The sequence below is a fragment of the Panthera uncia genome, chromosome D2, assembly GCF_023721935.1.
Source record: "Panthera uncia isolate 11264 chromosome D2, Puncia_PCG_1.0, whole genome shotgun sequence".
Lineage (NCBI taxonomy): Eukaryota > Metazoa > Chordata > Mammalia > Carnivora > Felidae > Panthera > Panthera uncia.
This window is the reverse complement of record NC_064818.1, coordinates 40,905,862-40,924,768: the sequence shown is the minus strand read 5'-3', so window position 1 is coordinate 40,924,768 and position 18,907 is coordinate 40,905,862. Positions and strand designations below refer to the sequence as shown.

At 38.9% G+C, this 18,907-nt stretch overlaps 1 protein-coding gene across 8 annotated transcripts in view; it reads left to right on the top strand.

Moving 5' to 3' along the window:
• Positions 1-18,907, top strand: part of LOC125932768 (uncharacterized) — a 789,340-nt gene that overhangs the window by 204,893 nt on the left and 565,540 nt on the right. Inside the window, exon 1 of one of the 8 annotated variants that reach the window (XM_049645314.1) lies at positions 15,424-18,151. The exons of the other annotated variants lie outside the window; for them this stretch is intronic. The gene's annotated coding sequence lies outside the window, so the exon portion shown is untranslated. Of the gene's footprint in view, positions 1-15,423; positions 18,152-18,907 lie in introns of those variants that run through there. 8 annotated transcript variants of the gene reach the window in all.

The window sequence follows — 18,907 nt, the reverse complement described above, 5'->3', positions numbered from 1 at the left end:
CCCTCTGAATTAGTATTTTTGTATTATTTGAGTAAATACCTTGTAGTGCAATTGCTGGGTTGTAGGGTAGTTCTATTTTTTTTTTTAATGTTTATTTATTTTTGAGACAGAGAGAGACAGAGCATGAACGGGGGAGGGCCAGAGAGAGAGGGAGACACAGAATCCGAAGCAGGCTCCAGGCTCTGAGCTGTCAGCACAGAGCCCAACTCGGGGCTCAAACTCACAGACCTCGAGATCATGACCTGAGCCGAAGTCAGACGCTTAACCGACTGAGCCACCCAGGTGCCCCAGGGTAGTTCTATTTTTAACTTTCTGATGAACTCCATACTGCTCTCCAGAGTGGCTGTACCAGTTTGTATCTTAAATCTCTTTTGTTAAGATCCTACCTGGTTCTATAACATAGGAGTGGGTTGGATTTAAAGGTGGGAATCATTTAGGAGGAGAGATGGGAAAAAGGCTGGGGAGCAAGCATAGCCTGAGAGACAGGACATTTCTGCCTGAGTTATCTTACATAGACAAAGACCCCTCTCGGATGTTGTGCCTTTGTCTTAGATACAAGGTGGTCTTGACTTATTTGTCTAAGAACCAGAGAAGTGCCTTTGAGGAAGGTTGGTGGGCATGAGGGTCATTTGGGTGACTTTTCTTGGTTGGAAAGGAATGTATTTCAGTAAAAGAAAAAAAAGTGGACAAAAGGAAAGGGATAAAGAATATTTTTACATGATTAATAAAAGTAAACTTTGAAAAAGTTTGATACAGTAATTAAATAAACACATAGATTTCCATTAAGTTGGAAGTTCATGAGAAATATCCTTTCCTGAATATTGAAACCAATTTCTGCTTTTCTTTCCAAGTTCCTTTTAAGGGAGGGCAGCCTGTAGCAAAAATTAGACTTCCAGACTCCAGAAAGTCATGGCTCTCTCAGTATGCCAGCTCTTCCATTCCCCAGCAGACCATCCTCTGTGGTACAACCACATGCTTGACAGATTTTTCATTTCAGATTCTGGATGTGTTTTCTGAAGGATAAAAAGTATTATTGCAGAAAATGTTAGTAAGAGTGGTGCTCCAAGAATCTCCTTGAAAAGGCAAGATAAGCCAGTCTCATTATTTTCCTATTATACTCTTTGTGTTGTCTTTTTTATTCCCTCTTTTTATGCTCCCTGCCATTTGGGTCATCCTGATATTCCCCTCTCCCCTATTTTATTCTCCTTTGATGACCTTTAACATTTAACAGGTGAGACGGTCATTCATCACCTCATAGAGTCATCAAGGGCATCAGTAATTGTACCAGATGTTACCAGCTGGAGACTGGTACTTTATACATTGACATCACTTGTACATTTGTTGTTGCATTTACTACATTTTGATCTTTATATTTCAAACTAGAGGACAGATTCCATAGAGGTCAGTCTTCACTGTGTCTCATGCAGAACTTTGATGAAGTAGAAATTTAATAAATATGGGTGTTTTGTGCATGGTCTTGAGAGGAATTTGAAGGAACGGTAAGAAATAGGGGGCCCTAGGCCTAGGAATGAGGGAAGTTTTACCACAAATGAAATGTGTGGGGCAGATCAGGATGGTGTTGTGTGGCTGGTTAGGAAGTCCATTCAGGCAGGAGCCTCATGTTTGTGAAAGAGCATAAATTTAGACTTTGACATCTCCAATGTGATTATACTTAGAGTAACAGATACACATTACAGAATATGGAGTATGCAACTCTTAGAGCTTTTAGCCTATTAGGAGTCTATACCATCTACAATGTATACTGAATTAAGTTTTCAATAAAATTACACTTGTATTATGGTCAGTGTAATTACATTGCATTCACCTGTTGATGGACATTTGGATTGCTTCTAGTTTTTAGCTATTGAAAATGATCTGCCAGAGTGCCTGGATGGGTCACTTGGTTGTGTCTGACTCTTGATTTTGGCTCAGGTCATGACCTCAGTTTGTGGAATCGAGCCTTGCATCAGGCTCTGAGCTGACAGCGCAGAGCCTGCTTGGGATTCTCTTTCTCTCTCTCTACACCTCCCCTGCTTGCTAACATGCACACCCTCTCAAAATATTTAAAAAAAAAATCTGCCATGCACATATGTGTGCAAGCATTCATATGGACATAATGTTTTCATTTATTTTGGGTAAATACATAGGAGTGGAATGGATAGATGATCTGGTAGGTGTATGTTTAATTTTTTAGGAAGAAACAACTAAACAGCCAAAGTAGTCGTACTGTTTTACAGTCCCAATTCCTCTACATCCAACACTTAAGCTATCCAACACTTAGTATGATCAACTTGTTTTTTCCATTCTAATATATGTGTAGTGATATCTTATTGGTAAATGAGATCTCACTATACCCATATTCATTGGTAAAAATGAACCTTCCTTTAATAATATTAATACTTAGTAATATTTAGCATCTTTTCATATGCTTATTTATCATACATACACCTTTTTGTGTGTGTGTGTGTGTATATATATGAATACCTTTTTGAAAAATTGACATTTTTCATTTAAACTTTGAGAGATCTTCATATGTTCTAGATACGTTTTTTTTTTTTTTTTTTTAACCAGATATAGGTAAATATTGCAAGTATTTTTTTCTCATCCTCTGGCTTGTATTTAATATCTCTTGAAGAGTCGAAGTTTTCAATTCTGATGAAGTCCAAATTACCAGTTTATTCTTATGTGAGAAATTCATCAAACCACATTTGGTGCTTGACTAGGAAAACTGACAGGACACATGATGCTGTTATACTCATGACAAACTCATAACAGCAGAAGGACACAAAACAAGATCAGCAAAGGGAAAGGCACTCAAGATGTAGTCTTGAGGAAATCAAGTGTAAGCTTCCAAGAGTCCTCTCTTTGTGGAGTCACAGAGGATGCACAATCTTCTAGCATCTAATTGTGATGACGTGGTCAACATGTTGTCTACCAGGGAAGCTCATTAGAGACTCTGTGCCTAGGGTGTTATTGGGAGCTGGTCTGTAGGCATCTTCTTCCTAGTATATATCAAAAATTCCAGACTCTTAGAAGGAAAACATGGTTTCAGCATAAGCCATATTGTTTGCAAGAACAGTTTGGGCTCAGTGTGCTACACTTACCAGTTGAGAATGGTGGGAATCCTCCTGAAGTTCATGTTTCCAGACACTCATAAAGGGCCAACCTTTCAAGCATGCTTTTCAAGGATAGCAGTCTCAGTCCTTCTATGTTAACTCTTATCTGTACAATTTTTTTTGGATCATCCTTTTGGTGTTGTGTTGGAGAAATATTCTCCTAAGCCAAGGTCACATAGATTTTCTCCTATGTTGCCTTCTAGAAATTTTAGTTTTAGCTTGAACATTTAGGTCTATGACCTATTTTGAATTATTTTTTGTATATGGTAATATTGAGGGGTTGAAGTTCTTTTTTATTTTTATTTATTTTTTAAAATGTTTATTTGAGAGAGAGAGATAACATGAGCAGGGGAGGGGCAGAGAGAGAGGGAGACAAAGAATCCGAAGCAGGCTCTAGGCTTTGAGCACAGAGTCCAACACAGGGTTCAAAGTTACAAACTGTGAGATCATGACCTGAGCCAAAGTTGAATGCTTAACTGACTGAGCCACCCAGGTGCTCCGAAATTCACTTTTTTAAATGAATGGGTAGCCAATTGTTCCAGCACCATTAGTTGAAAGGATTATGTATCCCTCTCCACTTGCCTTTGTACCTTTATTGAATCAGTTGTCCATATATGTATGTGGGTCTATTTGTGTACTTCTTGTTTCATTGATATGTGCCTATCTTTACATCAATACTATATAGTCTTCATTGTTGTAGTGATATGGTAAGTCTTGAAATTAGGTAGTATTATATTTCCAACTTTTTTTCAAAATTGGTACAACATTCCTAGATCCTTTGAATTTCCATATGAATTTTAGATTTATTTCATCAATTTCTATTTTAAAAATCTTGTGTTATTTTGATTAGAATAACATTGACTTAGTTAATTTAGGGAAAATTAACATCCTACCTGTAATGAGTCTTCTGCCCATGAACATAATACATCTATCCATTTATTTAGTTCTTCAATTTCCCTCAGCAATGTATGTCTTCTTATACATTATTTGTAAAACAGAATTGTAATTATTATAAATGTTTCAAGCATTTGTAAACAGTATTTTTACAATTTTATTTTTTTATTAAAATTTTTTAAATGTTTATTTTTGAGAGAGAGGCAGAGAGAGAGAGAGGGAGACAGAATAGAAAACTGGCTCCAGGCTCCAAGCTGTCAGCACAGAGCCCAACGCAGAGCTTGAACTCAGGAACAGAGAGTTCACCACCGAGGCTGAAGTTGGATGTGTAACCGACTAAGCCACCCAGGTGCCCATGATTTTGATTTTTGATCTTTTGATCAATTGTAGAAACAATTGATTTTTGTATACTTATATTGTGCAACCTTGATAAGCTCAACTTTAGCTTTTAGTTTTTGTAGATTCCATCAGATTTTCTACATACGTGATATTATTTGTAAATAGAGAATAGATCCAAATATATCCTTTCCAATTTGGAGGGTTTCTTTATTTCAAACTGGATAGAACCTCTAGTACAGTATTGAGTAGATGCAGTAAAAAAAAAAAACATCTCGTTTCTGGTAGTATAGGGAAAACATTCATTCACTCTTTGACTATTAAGTATGATGTGTATTAGTGTATTGTAGGTTTTTTTGATCTTATTCGTTTTGGAAAATGCTTGTCTACTCCTTTTTACTGAAGTGCTTTTGTTTTTTTCCTCTCTCTCCTTTTCATCTTGCACTTCTTGTTTTCTTTAAATCAGGAGTGAATGTTGGATTTTATCAAATGCTTATTTGGCATCTAGTGAGATGATCATATGCGTTTTATTTTTCATTTTGGTGATATGACAATATACATTTATTGCTTTTTAAATGTAAAACCAACCCATATTTTTAGAGTAAATCCCACAGAGTTATATTTTCCTTTTTGTGCATTGTATTTGACTTGTTAAAATTTTGAATAGAATTTTTATGTTTATATCAATGAAGTTATTAATAATCTAACAGGTTATTAGTTTGTAATTTTTTTTTCTTGCAATGTTTTTGTCTGTTTGACATCAGGGAAATGCCTCAGAGAATGAATTGGGGTGTAGTCTTTAATTTTCACTTTTCCAGAAGAGTTTGAATAAATGTATTATTTCTTCCCTCTTTTTTTTTTTAAATTTAATGTTTATTCTTGAGAGAGCATGCATGCGTGCACATGAACGGGGGAGGGGCAGAGGGAGAGAGGGAGACACAGAATCCAAAGCAGGCTCCAGGCTCTGAGCTGTCAGCACAGAGCCCGACGCGGGGCTGAAACCCATGAACTGTGAGATCATGACCTGGGCTGAAGTCAGATGCTTAACCAACTGATCCACCCAGGCACCCCTTCCCTAACTCTTTAGCAGAATTCACCAGTGGTGCCATCAGGTCCTGAAGTTTTCTTTGTAGGAAAGTTTTTAACTACAAATTAGCAGGATTTCAAAGAAATATATACACTTCTATGTTCAATGTGGCATTGTCCCAATAGCTAAGATGTGGAAACAGTCTAATTATGAATGGATGAATGGGTAAAGAATATACACACACACACACACACACACACATATGTACATACAACATATGTTATATATAGACAATTATATATATACTATATATACGTGTGTGTGGTTATATACACATACACATGATGGATTATTATTCAGTCCCAGGAAGAAAAGAAAATCCTGTAATTTGCAACAACATGAATGGAGAGAGGGCGTTATACTAAGTGAGATAAGCCAGACAGAGAAAGAAAAATACTACATGGTATCACTAATATGTGGAATCTGAATAAAAAGTCAAACTCCTTGAAACAAGTAGAGAAGTGGCTGTTAAGGGCAAGGTCATCACCTATGTTCCTCTGTGCTATTGTTTTTGTACGTTTTACTTGAGTTGTTATTAATCCCATACTACATTATTATTTTTGTTTAAACACTTGTGTTTTAAAGACATTTAAATAATATGAAAAACTCATGTATTTATCCATCGAGTTACCGTTTTTGGTGTTCTTCACTCCTTTTGTGGATTCATACTGCTATCTGGTATTTTCCTTCTGCCTGAAGGATTTCTTTTAACATTTTTTTGTAGTGTAGGTCCACTGGTGATTAATTCTTTCAGGTTTTAGATGTCTGGAAAAGACTTGATTTTGTCTTCATATTAAAATAATTTTTTTGCTGGATACAAAATTCTAAACTGATAGGGTTTTTTTCTTTGACTAATTTAAAGCTGTTGTGTTAGTGTCTTCTCACATGCATTGTTTCAAAAAAATAACTCAGCTTAAAAAAATCTGCTGGCTTAAATATTTCTCTGCCCATAATGTGTCTTTTTCCCCCTCTGTCCTCTTTTAGCATTTTATCTTTATCACTGAGTTTGAGCAATTTGATTATGATGGGTCTTAGTGTATTTCTTCACTTTTTCTAATGATTGTGTTTCATTGAGCTTTTTGGGTTTGTGGATTTATAGTTTTCATCAAATTTGGACAGGTTTTGTCTATTTCTTGAAATTATTTCTTGAAATAGATGTTCTGCCTTCTCTCTTCTTTGGGACTTTAATCACATATATATATGTGAGTCCTCTGAGATCATTCCACAGCTTACTAATACTCTTTAATAATTCTTACTTTAGCATCCATGTTTCATTTTGGATAGTGTCTAGGGCTAGGTTTTCAAGTTTACGGTCTTTTTTTTTTTTTTTTCTGTAATGTCTAATCTATAAATCTCATTTAGTGTACTTTTCATCTCAAACCTTATAGATTTTATGTTTTGAAGATTGATTTGTTTATGTCTCTACTTAACTTTTTCAGTCTTTGGAATACACTTACAATGACTATGGTGTACTTCTCTATTAATTCTGACATCTATGTCAGTTCTTGGTCAGTTTCCATTGATTTGCGTCTTCATTATGTGTTGTATTTTTTTAAGTTTCTTTAAATGCCTGCCTTTTTATGTGAGGCCAATCTTATAAATTTTTCTAATTGAATGCTAGATTGTTTTTTTGATTCATGTAGATATTGTGCTTTTTTTTTTTTTTTTTTAATCTGTGATATAGCTACTTGGAAATAGTTTAATCCTTTTAGGTCTTGCTTTAAGTATTTGTTAGGCATGATCAGAGCAATGCTTTATCTGGGCTAATTATCCCCCATTGCTGATCTAAGACCCTTTGTGTACTCTACCCAGTGTCCCATGGTTCTTGAGGTTTTCCATTCTGGCTCATGGGAATAGGAATTTCTCCCAGTCTTGCGAAGCCTAGCACTGTTACCTCTACCCTTTAAGGTCATTTTCTTTATTTCTTGAGTGGTTTCCTCACATGCATGTGCTCACCAGTATTTGGTTAAATACTCAGGACTGACTCTCTGAAGACCTCCAGGGTTTTGTCATATCACAGCTCCCTCCTCACCAGTACTTTTTGTAAAGTGTAGCTGCCTTGAAGTCCCTAGACTTTTAGTTCAGTCTCCTCAGTTCAGGATGGAGTTGTGTTTCCCCTCCCTGCATTGTGGTCTGGAAACTGTCAAGAATGTATGCCATAGCAATTTTAGGGCCGTCTAGTTCATTTCCTGTTTATCAAAGATCAGTGTTCTCCTTTCCTGATGTCTAATGTCTTGCCATTGTTTCATATATTATGTCTATATTTTTGTTGTTCCAGGTGGGAGAGTATATATAATCCCAGTTAATCCATCTTCACTGGAGGCAGAAGTAACTGCATTTAGGAATGTTTGGATCCTTGCAAGTCTTAATTTGGCATAATACAAGTGTTAACAATTCACAAATCTTATTTCCCTAAATTATTTGTCAGTAGTTCCTTTTGAAAACAAGAAAACTCTGTTTACTTATTCATATTTACTGAGGGTAGGGGAAGGGTTGACCAGCACACCATAAATCTCTGTATTTGAGAGATGATCATAGTAAATTTAGATAATGGAGTCAGTAGGTCTGTGATTGTAGTAGGGTACAGATTATACAGAATTAAAGTGCAAGGGCAAAAGGGGACAGTGCTTCTCAGAGCATTCTCTACTTGATATATGGCATCTTTCTGAAGCTCATCTTAGCAGTCCCAAAGAGCCTAACTGGTCTAATGCAATGCAGTGGATTAGAGCACTACATATTGATTAGGCATCTGTTTATGCTTGGGAAGGTATTAAGAACTCTGGAATTTCAATAAATTTTGACATGTGCAATTCTGTTAGCATGTTGCCTAGCCAGCTTTTAAAGCAGAATGGGGCCGGCCTTGTAGATGGAGAGTCTGGGCTTAGGTGGCAGGTACTACTGAATGTGAATCATGCCTCTGGCATTTATTATCATCTGCGTGGCATACGGAAATATGTTTAATCTCACTAATCCATAATTTCCTGTTCTGAGTAATGAAGATAACCACACCTAAAGAAGTTGTGGGTGGGCATTAAATGAGACACAGTACATTACAATGTGGCTAGGCATTATGCTTGTATTCATTAGGATTGTTCAGAGAAAGAGGACCAACAGGGGTGTGTGTGTGTGTGTGTGTGTGTGTGTGTGTGTGTGTGTGTGTAGAGAGAGAGAGATTTATCTGAATTATGGAGGCTGACAAGTTTAAAATCTGCAGAGTGGATCCAAAGCTTGGAGCTACAGGTAGGAGCTGAAGTTACAGTTGAAGTCCAAAGGCCATCAGCTAGGAAAACTCCTTGCTCAGGGGAGGTCAGTTTTCATTCTGTTAAGGCCATCCACTGATTGCTAACTCACATTATAGAGGACACTCTTCTTTACTTAAAGCCCACCAATTTAAATGTAAATCTCATCTTAAAACACCCTTGGAGAAATTTCCAGAATAATGTTTGACTAAATATCTGGGCAGCATGGCCTAGCTAAATTGACACATAAAATTAACCATCCCAATGGTTACGTACATTAGCTCATTTAACTCTCTCATCAACCCTTTGAGGGCAGGTATTCTTTTCTCAGACTCACAGTGGGGATTTGAGGTTCAGGGAGATGAAGTAATTTGCATAAGACTGAGATTTGAATTCAGGATTTATTAGACTACAAATCCCATTCTCTTAAAAACTCTATTCAAAGATATCCCACCATAGTGCCTGTTCCATAGTAGGTACACAATTGAGGTTACCCCTCACTTCTTGCAGTGGGGAGTGTTTGGTTTCTATCCTTCTGTCCTTGACTAAGCTGTAAGTAATTCTGTGACCAGGTGAGGTCTTTTTGGTCTTGACTTTTTTCTTTTAATTTATTTATTTTGAGAGAGAGCAAGCGAGCATGTATGAATGCATGCAAGTGGGGGAGGGGCAAAGAGAGAATCCCAAGTAGGCTTTGCACCTCCAGCGTGGATCCTGACACAGGGCTCAAACTCATAACTCAGGAGATCATGACCTGAGCAGAAGTCAGATGCTTAACTGACTGAGCCACCCATGTGCCCCGGTCTTTCTCTTAATGCTTATTAGTGTATGGTACACTCAGGTTCTCTGTAAATTGATGCCTGAATACAGCTGGAAATACTATGGGGAACCTTTTAATCATTAAATAGTTTTTTTTTTCCTTGACTAATTACTTTGTATAAAGGGCCAAGAGCTTGGGAGAAAACAAAGCCAGATCTGGCCTGGATTCTACCCTCAAAAATCTTATAGTTTCATATTGGAAGTGTGGAATAAATTCATTCATTCATTTTTCATTCAACAAGTGACATTTATTTCCCTCTCTGTGCTAGGCTTTAGTCTAGGAGTTAGGAACACAGTGTAGACCCTTTATTAGTTTCTTTTTGCTGCTGTAACAAATTACCACAAACTAAAAGCAATACATTTCTGTTATTTTACACTTCTGAAGCCAAAGTCCAAAATGAATCTTAGAATGGTAAAACCAAAATGTTGGCAGGACTTGTTCCTTCTAGAACCTCTGGACGAATCCATTCTGCCTCTTCCAGCTTCTGGAGGTCACCTGCATTCTTTGCTCATGGCCTCACATCACATGCTTTTGTCCTTCTTCCATTGTAGCATTATCTTCTACTGACATCCTGCCTTCCTCTTACAAGAACCCTTCTGATTATATCGTGCCCACTTCGATAATCCAGGATAATATCCTTATCTCAAAATTCTGAATTTATTCACATCTGAAAAGTTCTCTTAGCCATGTAAGGTAACCTGTTCACATGTTGCATGGATTAGAATGTGAGAATCTTCAGTCGACCTTTATTTAGCCTACCATACACCTTCATTCAGTAAATGAGACAGTAAAAGATTGGGATCCGATATAATATGTTTAGATAAGTGCTATAAATAGAATAAATTATGGTAGAGATATAGAGAATGATTGGATGGGAGGAGTTCTTCTAGTGAGAGATTTGTCAGGGAGAACCTGGCTGGTGAGGTGACATTTGAGTAGGGGCTTTAGGACTCAAGTGTACCCCAAATGTTGTTCCACAGCTGAGATCTCCTCATGAGCAACAGCCTCCTACCTGGAGAGAAGCACATGGCACTGTCCAGATTTCCTGTCATTGGCTTCAAGCTCTTGATGGCATTCCTGACTCGGATCAGTTACTCATCACCAAGACAACTGTGTCCAGGATCCGGGTCAACCCCAATATTCAAGAGACTGAGCAAGCAGATGCTTAGAGTCAAGGAGGAGCAGCAACCCTATCAGAAAAGGGGGGGGACAGTTCAGTTTTAATAAATTTACCTGTAACTTTGCAATTACAAAGTCTAGAGAAAAATTTCTTTTAATCCAGCCTGTACATAAAGGTAATGCCATTTTGAAAAATAAATTTTCTTTTGACTACCCTATGAGGAGGATTGGACCATCACCATTCATTCTCTGAGTCTTCTGTGGCTCTGGCCTGGGCTCAGCTCAGAACCAGCCAATTTTCCCCAGGATCTGTCCTGCCTGGGCAGGCCATATATCAGGAACTGGCCCTCACTGCCACTCCCCTCTGCTCCCAGCATGTGCTCCTGTGACCAGCTGCCTCCTGCCTGAGTCTCTAGCTTGTTATTTACTAGATATTTTTCCTATTTTTCCCACACTGCAATTAACATCTAGAAAGGCAGAGATCCCTATGCATAAAGCTTTGAACCATCACCTGAAAATACACCCAGCTGTTTCTATACTGGAGTTTAAGAGCATTTAGCTAATTACCGTCCTCAGGAAGAGAAAGCTTCCTAATGGAAGCAGCAAGATCTTTTCTGCCTTACAGTGGGAGCCAGTCACCAACAGATAAATAGGAGTTATGTTACACCCCTCCCCATTTATGCCTTCACAGGGGAGGGTGTCATAAAGTGCTGCCTCTGCAGGCCTAATACTATGATGTGTATTTTGACAAAGATGCTTTTTCAGAGCCATGAAAGTAAAAGCACCATAAAATCAGAAGGAAGCAGAGTATAAATTGAATCTGAATGAGTCCCAGCTCAGCTTTGCTATTGCACCTTGGTGAAAATGGCCTGACTCCTCTGTCCCCTCCAGCTGCTTCAGTGGCTGGACTTCCAGGAGCCTAATGACACAATGGTCACTTGGGTTGCACTGGCCTGGAAGGCCTGGGAATGGAGAGGAGGGAGGGAGACAGGCCCGGTCCTAGCAATGTGAGTACACAGAAGGTCTCTGGAAGTGTGTGTGCATGTTCATGGATACGTGTGTGTGTGTGTGTGTGTGTGTGTGTCTGTGTCTGTCTCTTGGGGGTAATGTGCTGATGCTTGGCTGGAAAGCAGTTCATGGTTCCTGGCTCCTATGTTCTGATAGGTGGCTGCCCACTCTTTTTACAAGACATTGCTGAGAGCAGGCTTGCCCTCATTAATCACAGTAATAGCAATAAGTAGGCAATTAAGTTCTCTCAAGGATGCATGTAAGATTCCTTGGCTTTAGCAAAGCTGTACTAGTTGGTGGAGTTAATGGCAAGGAGCTGGAGCTATGAGTCTGGGTCAAGGCTCATTTTCAGGTTCAGAGAGATGACGACAGTCCTAGAATTGTCTAGTTTTCTCAGCGCAGGGAGGTCACCCTCAGGCTTGCTAAACTGTGAGCTCAGTATCCTAGGGGCTGAGATTTCTTCATCTCCCTGATGAAAGGGATAGCTGGCTAGCTGCTGCCCCCTGACCGTGCCAAAAATTCACCCTACTAACTCTTTCTTACCCTGGAGACCAAGGGGAGGATCCATTCCCCGATTGTGGCTCACACACTGTATCCTAAAAATGAGCACCAATCCACATCAGTGAACTGAATTCAAGACTTAAAGTACTGTTGATCTGATGATGATGAGTTTGGGCATCTTAAAGGCCAACTCCAAATCTGCCTATTAGCAGGATCATTGTAATGGTTTCTTGGAGTGGGAGTTTCCTTGAAGCTCTATCTTGCCCACCTCCAAATCATCTTGCTGTTAAACAACCTTCTTAAGTACCCTCACCATGGTGCCTTTGCTCAGAAGCCCTTCACATCTTTCTGTGTATGTGTGCAGGAAGCCAGCTCCCCTGCTGGGTAATCCTTGCTTAGTAGGCCCATTCAGCTTGTGTCCCAGCATGCATACTGTTTCCATCCTCCCCAGGGGTTCTCACCTGTGCTGGGCTCCCTCCTTCCCTTTTGCCTTTTCTCCTGATGTTCTGCTCATTTTAGAAATTTCTCTGCTTTCTTCTTCCCTTAAACAAATCCTCTTGATCTCTGGAGGGCTATTATAAATCTTGTCCCCTTCGGAAAGGCTTCCCAGGTTGATCCCTGGCTGTACCAAACACTGGTTCTCTGAACTCTTCTTAGATCTGTGTTATACAACTGAAACTTTATACTGACTTGGAAGCTTCACTGTTTCCTTGTCTGCCCTCTATTGGGTCTTTTTACCCTGTTTCACTGGAAGTACCTGGAAGGCAGAAATCAAATGTTCAGTTATTCAATGGAACAGTTTGGAGTATGGGAGAGACAACAGACATGGGCACAGGAAACCAAAGAGCCTAGTTATACCATTTCCTTCCTGTGGGAATTTGGGGAAATTACTTATGTCTGCTGGATTTCCTACCAGAAGCATAAGCATCCTACTTAAGGTGTAGAGACTGCCCTTTCTTATCCCACATGATGCCCACAGCTCAGACCTAGGGGTATTCACTAACCCTGCTTCTTTCTTTTACAACTAGGGTAATCATTGGGATTATAATAAATATTCAGCTCTTCCCTTCTGGGCACAGTATAGGAATATACTAGTGCTTGGTCAATAAAATGTGAGCATGACTGACACTTGTCACTTCCCAGTGAAAGTGTCAATAACTAGAGCATGTATCAATGTATTTTCCTTTTCTCATGGTAATGGAGAAGTACATTGTTCCAAATGGTATCCACTCCCTCAGTTTGGGTCCTTGAGTGAAGATGTGATGATACAACCATAGCCTCCATCCTATCAAACAAGGTCATGTAGTATGAGAAAGAAACGAACCTTGGTTTTTCAAACCACTGAGATTGTGTTTCCCCCCTCCACTAGCAGTGTAACTTACAGTGTCCTGTGTGATTTACCATCTTCCTTATTCTTTGCCCCTGTTTTTCTTCGTCTTTTTCCTGATGTCCCTCATCATTAAGAGTATCCTACAGGTGGGCAGCAAACCCTCCATAAACAGTGCTAAGAGCATGATACTCTCAACAGTAATGTCTGCATCGATTTCAGAACGAGGGAATTCTCACTGCTCTTCTGGTGGGCAAACTTTGGAAGTGTCAGAGAGTATTTGGGGTCAAGCCAAGGCTTGGACTTTGATTTTGTAGGTGGTGAGTCATTACTTCCCCAACATATCCTTCTAATGTCCAAATCAAAGTGCTGCAGAAATATGTAGAATATTTAAAATGTTAGAAGCAATAAAAAAAATCCTGTAGAAGATTTGAATTAATAAGAACTCTTGTAGGCCTTTGTGATTTTTTTTTTCCACACATTATACCACTAATATAATTTAATCTAAGTTATTGAAACCTTCAAGGATTTCTTGTGGTATCAGGATCTGGCAGGGTGAGTTGTTGGTGATATACAGAACAGATAAAGTTGATTTTGTTTTATCTACTATACTTTGAGAGATCACAGCCTCCAAATGTGCCTGCCCCACTGTGTCTGTAATAAGGATCTCTAAGAGAAATTCCAAGGAAGAGGAGGGAGGAACATGACTTTGCATCTAGACTGAGAAGAACAGTACTTATATAATTTTGTTTTTCTGTCTTGGTTAACCAAGACTTTTCTTTAATTAACAGACTTGGCTAATGTCATGTTGTTATCTAACAGTGTGTCTAAGAAATAAAAACACTTCTTTTTCTCACTATGTGACAAGGTCCAGATGTGCTCAGATTAAGTGTAGAGTCCATATTCCAAGACAGGACTCAAGATTTTGTTAAAAACTCCATGAAAAAGGCAAGAGTGAGAGAAAGAAATTTACATGTTCCCAACCACAATGTTTGGTTGGAGATGGGGGAAGGGACCAGCTGGATGAAACGCTCTACAGCTACTTCAATCCCTGGATGATCAGGCAGAGAAAAGTCAAGCTGCAGGATGGTATAGCTGTTTCTAAAAAGGGGTTCCAGGCAAGTATGGTTTCTAGTAATATTTTTTTTTACAGGAAACAAAACACCACAGAATGTAAAATTTCTAGCAAACTTGCTTATTTTGTAGCAGCAGTTGGATGATAGAATGTACCCACCTCCTTCTCAATTCAGATGCTAGGTATGAAAATTAAAGCTGTAATTTTTTTAACTTAAAGAATCCCTGGACACAGTCATGCAATAGCTGATTTATAGATGTGAGGACTTCAATAGCCATGATCTAAGAGAATTACAGCAATGTGACACACTGAAATACGCCTTTATCTCTCCAACTCAGCATGCGTGAGCATACTAAATACACAGATTCTTCAGTTTTACAGGAAAATCATGTGTGAATACTGAGTGTAACAAGCTTCGGAAGACTGGTAAATTCTGCACAGCAGAGTGTTTGCTAATGAAAGAATTTAGGAAAAACTAAAGTGGTAAGACAAAGTGAATGATTCTTCATTTTTCAAAATGATAAAGCAGGGTCAGTTGACTTCATACTTATTTATCCAGGTTGGAGAAGGGGAAAAACTGGGATTGGGTCCAGGAGACACTGAACAATCCCAGTTTGCCACCTTCAACCGTGTTACATTAGGTGGATAACTCAACTTCTTTGAGTTCCAGTTTCTAGATCAGTGAAGCTACTGACAGAAGGTTGTTTGGGAAACAAATAATATAATTCATTTGAAAATGCTAAGTAATTTGTAAAGAACATCAGAAATATGAGAAGTTAACGAGTGTCATTACTTTTGCTCTTTTTGGCGAAAGGATGACCAAATAACTGGTAAGACATATTTTCTGTATGTGTCTGTGAGGGTGTCTCCAGAAGAGATTAGCTTTTTAATCAGTAGACTGAGTAAAAAAGATTTTTACCAATATGGGTGAGCATCGTCCAATCTTTAGAGGGACTGAACTGAATAGAAAGGTGGGAGATGGGTAGATTTTCTCTCTTGGTTTGAACTGAGATATCCATCCTGTTCTCAGGCTTTGGACTCCAATGAATTCCACCGCTGGCTTTCCTGGTTTTTCAGCTTGAACATGGCAGATTGTGGGACTTGTTGGCCTCTATGATTGTATGAGCCAATTCCTGTAGTCAATTTCTTATTTATGTATACTTCTATATATCCCAATGGTTCTGTTTCTTTGGAGAACCCTGATTAATAGACTCATGTGACAGATGACCATGAAAGACTCGAGAATATAGTTAGGGAGCCCTAAAGATCAACTGATCTCTAGGAAGTATTACAAAAGGTATTGGAAACCCAGCAGAACATGCTTTCTCTATGGCTGTGCTCTACCTGCTGCACTGGTTCTGTATCTAAAAGAAAGATTTCAGATGAGTTGTAGGAAGCTTAGAGACTGCGGGAGTGCTACAGGAACCAGAGGATGGAGGCACTTGCATAAGAAACCAAACCACCCAGGACAGGACTTTGGTCTGGGTTGGGGCAGCAGAGGAGCCCAGTGCATGTGATTGAAGTCTACAAAAACAATGAGTAGCGTGAATTCTGTTCACCTCGCTCTATGTAAATATAGGGACAATTTTAGAGTTTGAGAAAACTTTAGAACCAACTCCTTGAAATATGTGCACTCACAAAGGATGAACTTTCTGATTCAGAGATTTATCCTATCTTATTAATCTCCCTGCCAAATTCTTTCTTTCCAGTCAACCCACCCTTCATACTGTAACTCCAGATATACCTACAAAATATACATCTGATCACACCAACCCCATATTTGAACTACACATACCTCCACATCATAGACATAAGACTGTACCAACATTTTGCTCTGTGACCATAGCCAATAGTTATCTTAAAATCTAACCTTCACTGTGGCCCTTGGAACTAAAGAACAGGAAAGAAAAGTCTTGAACTGCTCCTGGAAGGGCCAGTATTTCCCTTCTTTTTCTTGTTAATAGACTGCAGAATCAATTCTGTCGTCATCCTGAGGGTATTGCTCTAGAGAAAGAGCCTGGGTGTTGGAGAAATCCAGCGGTTTATGCCATTCCTTACCCGTTTCTTTGTTACCTTCCACTTGAGAGGATTTTGTGGTTCAGTTTCTTAAGATAGTTAGAAGCCTGTCTAGTTATTGCCCTAGAAACTTCTGACACAGATCTCTTGAGGACATCACATAACTACAGGGCCATAGGTATATCAGGCTGAGATTCATCTATGATTCTGTTTCTCATTTCAAATTAGCTGTAGCCTTTTGATAAACAGGCTCACCAGAGACTTGAACAATGGACACCAGGTGACAGCATTATTCAAATAACGAATTGTCATCAATGCTACATGCCTCAAATTTGCTGTGACACTTGAAAATTATGTGAGCCCCTGCCCCATGTAAAAACAACTTATTTTTCCAAGAGAAATTAAAGCCTAACTGAAAAAATCACAAGATATTAGGAGAAAATGCTTTCTAAAACTAGGTACAAAAATGTCTTCTCTCTCCATGTATTAACTTACATTGCTGTTGTCCCAAAGACTGGACCCTTAGGTTCTTGGTGAGAGCTGGTGTGAGCTCTGCCACTTGCTTCTTTCCCCGAACTTTGACTTCCTTCAGCTCTAATGTTCTACAAGATCTGAGCAAGTCTTGCTACTCCACTGTAGCCCTGAATCTCTGCAAGTTATATTCATGACAACTTTTTCTCCCTCTACAGTCTATTTTTATTCTCCTCTGTCAAGAGCTTTCTTCTTTCAAGTAGGTTAAACCCACAACTCAAGTCTGCAACCCAGGTTAAACTTTTCCCTCATCTCCTGTATGTAGGGGCCAATACTTATATTTATTGGGTTGGAAGGTCTTTTCTCTTCCCCATGGTTTTGAACACAAAGCAAAGCCTTTTTCTTTACATTATTTGTTATCCTCGTTGAGTTTCTGATACCTCAGTTCCAAAGCCCCAAGTGATAGTTAATCGTTTAAATACTAAATCTTGAAGACTCTCATTTTATTTTTGAGATTTTTCAGCTGCCCTACTCACACACATTTGTTGGCGATTTCTTCTTTCACTGTGATTGAAACTATATTTTGGGTCTCTGTGACCCACAACCATCATTCATTGTTCATATATTGGTTGAATTAACTTGAACACACATAGTGCAGAGGTCCACAGAGGAGGCTGTACTAAGCTATAAAAATGTGTAGGTCAATTTTGCCTCAGGTATTTCCCTGAAACTGAATACAAAAATTTCAAATATGTAAAGGAAAACAAATACAGGACTTAAAATTCATTCATTCTTTCCTGCCAGTTCTAGCATCAAAAATCCCAAAGCCAGTAAGTACCATGCAATTGGAATCTGTTATTTCTAGCTGCCAAGTGGAAGATAAATTTCAGAGCAGTTGTTTCTTAGTTATTTCAAGGGATTGGGAGAGTTTATAACAGCCTTGGAGACATTGTGGCTATGGAAGAGGTGTTGTAGGTGTTTGTTATTTTAATGTGGGACTACCAGGAACCCTAGGGTCACGTGCATATTTTTAACTGGAACCTGCATATTTTTAACGTATTTTAACAGCCATGGAAAGTGAAGGCCAGTGGGGTGCTGCTGAATCATTGGGATAAGAGTGCCTCCTGGATCCCCTTGACTGACAGGTAGAATATGACTTCTCAAAATAGTGCCTTTCCCAGCTCTCTTCCTGAGTGACCTTGGAAATAATCTGGAGCACAGCAGAACACAGGGATCCTTGTGTTTATTTGCTGCATTCAATAGAGCCCTGTTACTATAGGTGGTACTGAATGGGTCAAATTTTCCAGAAGGACCATCACCGAGGCATACCCATACCTGCAACTCTAGAATTCAGGCTTTAGCAGGAAGGTTCTGCCTAATAGCCTTAGGGGTTGGAAGTGTCAACATATTAAAAGTCAAGTATCTATCCAATAAAATTGGTTATCTACGCTGGAATGAACTAAATTTAGCATTTATTTTGTCTGTTCAAGGCTGTTAGTGGGCTCAACTCAAGGCCTTTCAGAGAATGAGGGCCATAGAGGAAGAAACAGATCCCTGAAGGTGAAATTTCCCTCTTAAGGAATGGACCCTATTGCTATCTTGGATATACCAGTCTTTCCCAAACAGGACAGGTTTGAGGCAGAGCTAAGTAATGCCCCTAAGTAGCCCCTAGACTGCGAATCAAGAAACTTGATGATTAAATCTGTCCTTTCAGAATGGGCCAAGAGTCCAAATCAATTGCACTAATAAAGGAATTGACTTTAGGATTACCTGGGGTTCTAACCCCAGAACAACCCATACCTTTCTTGACTAGACAGAAGTAGGTCCAGAAAGTCAGTCAAATGGGTTTTATAATGCCTTTCTTCCTAGAACCTGAAAAAATTAAATATTTATGTATCTGG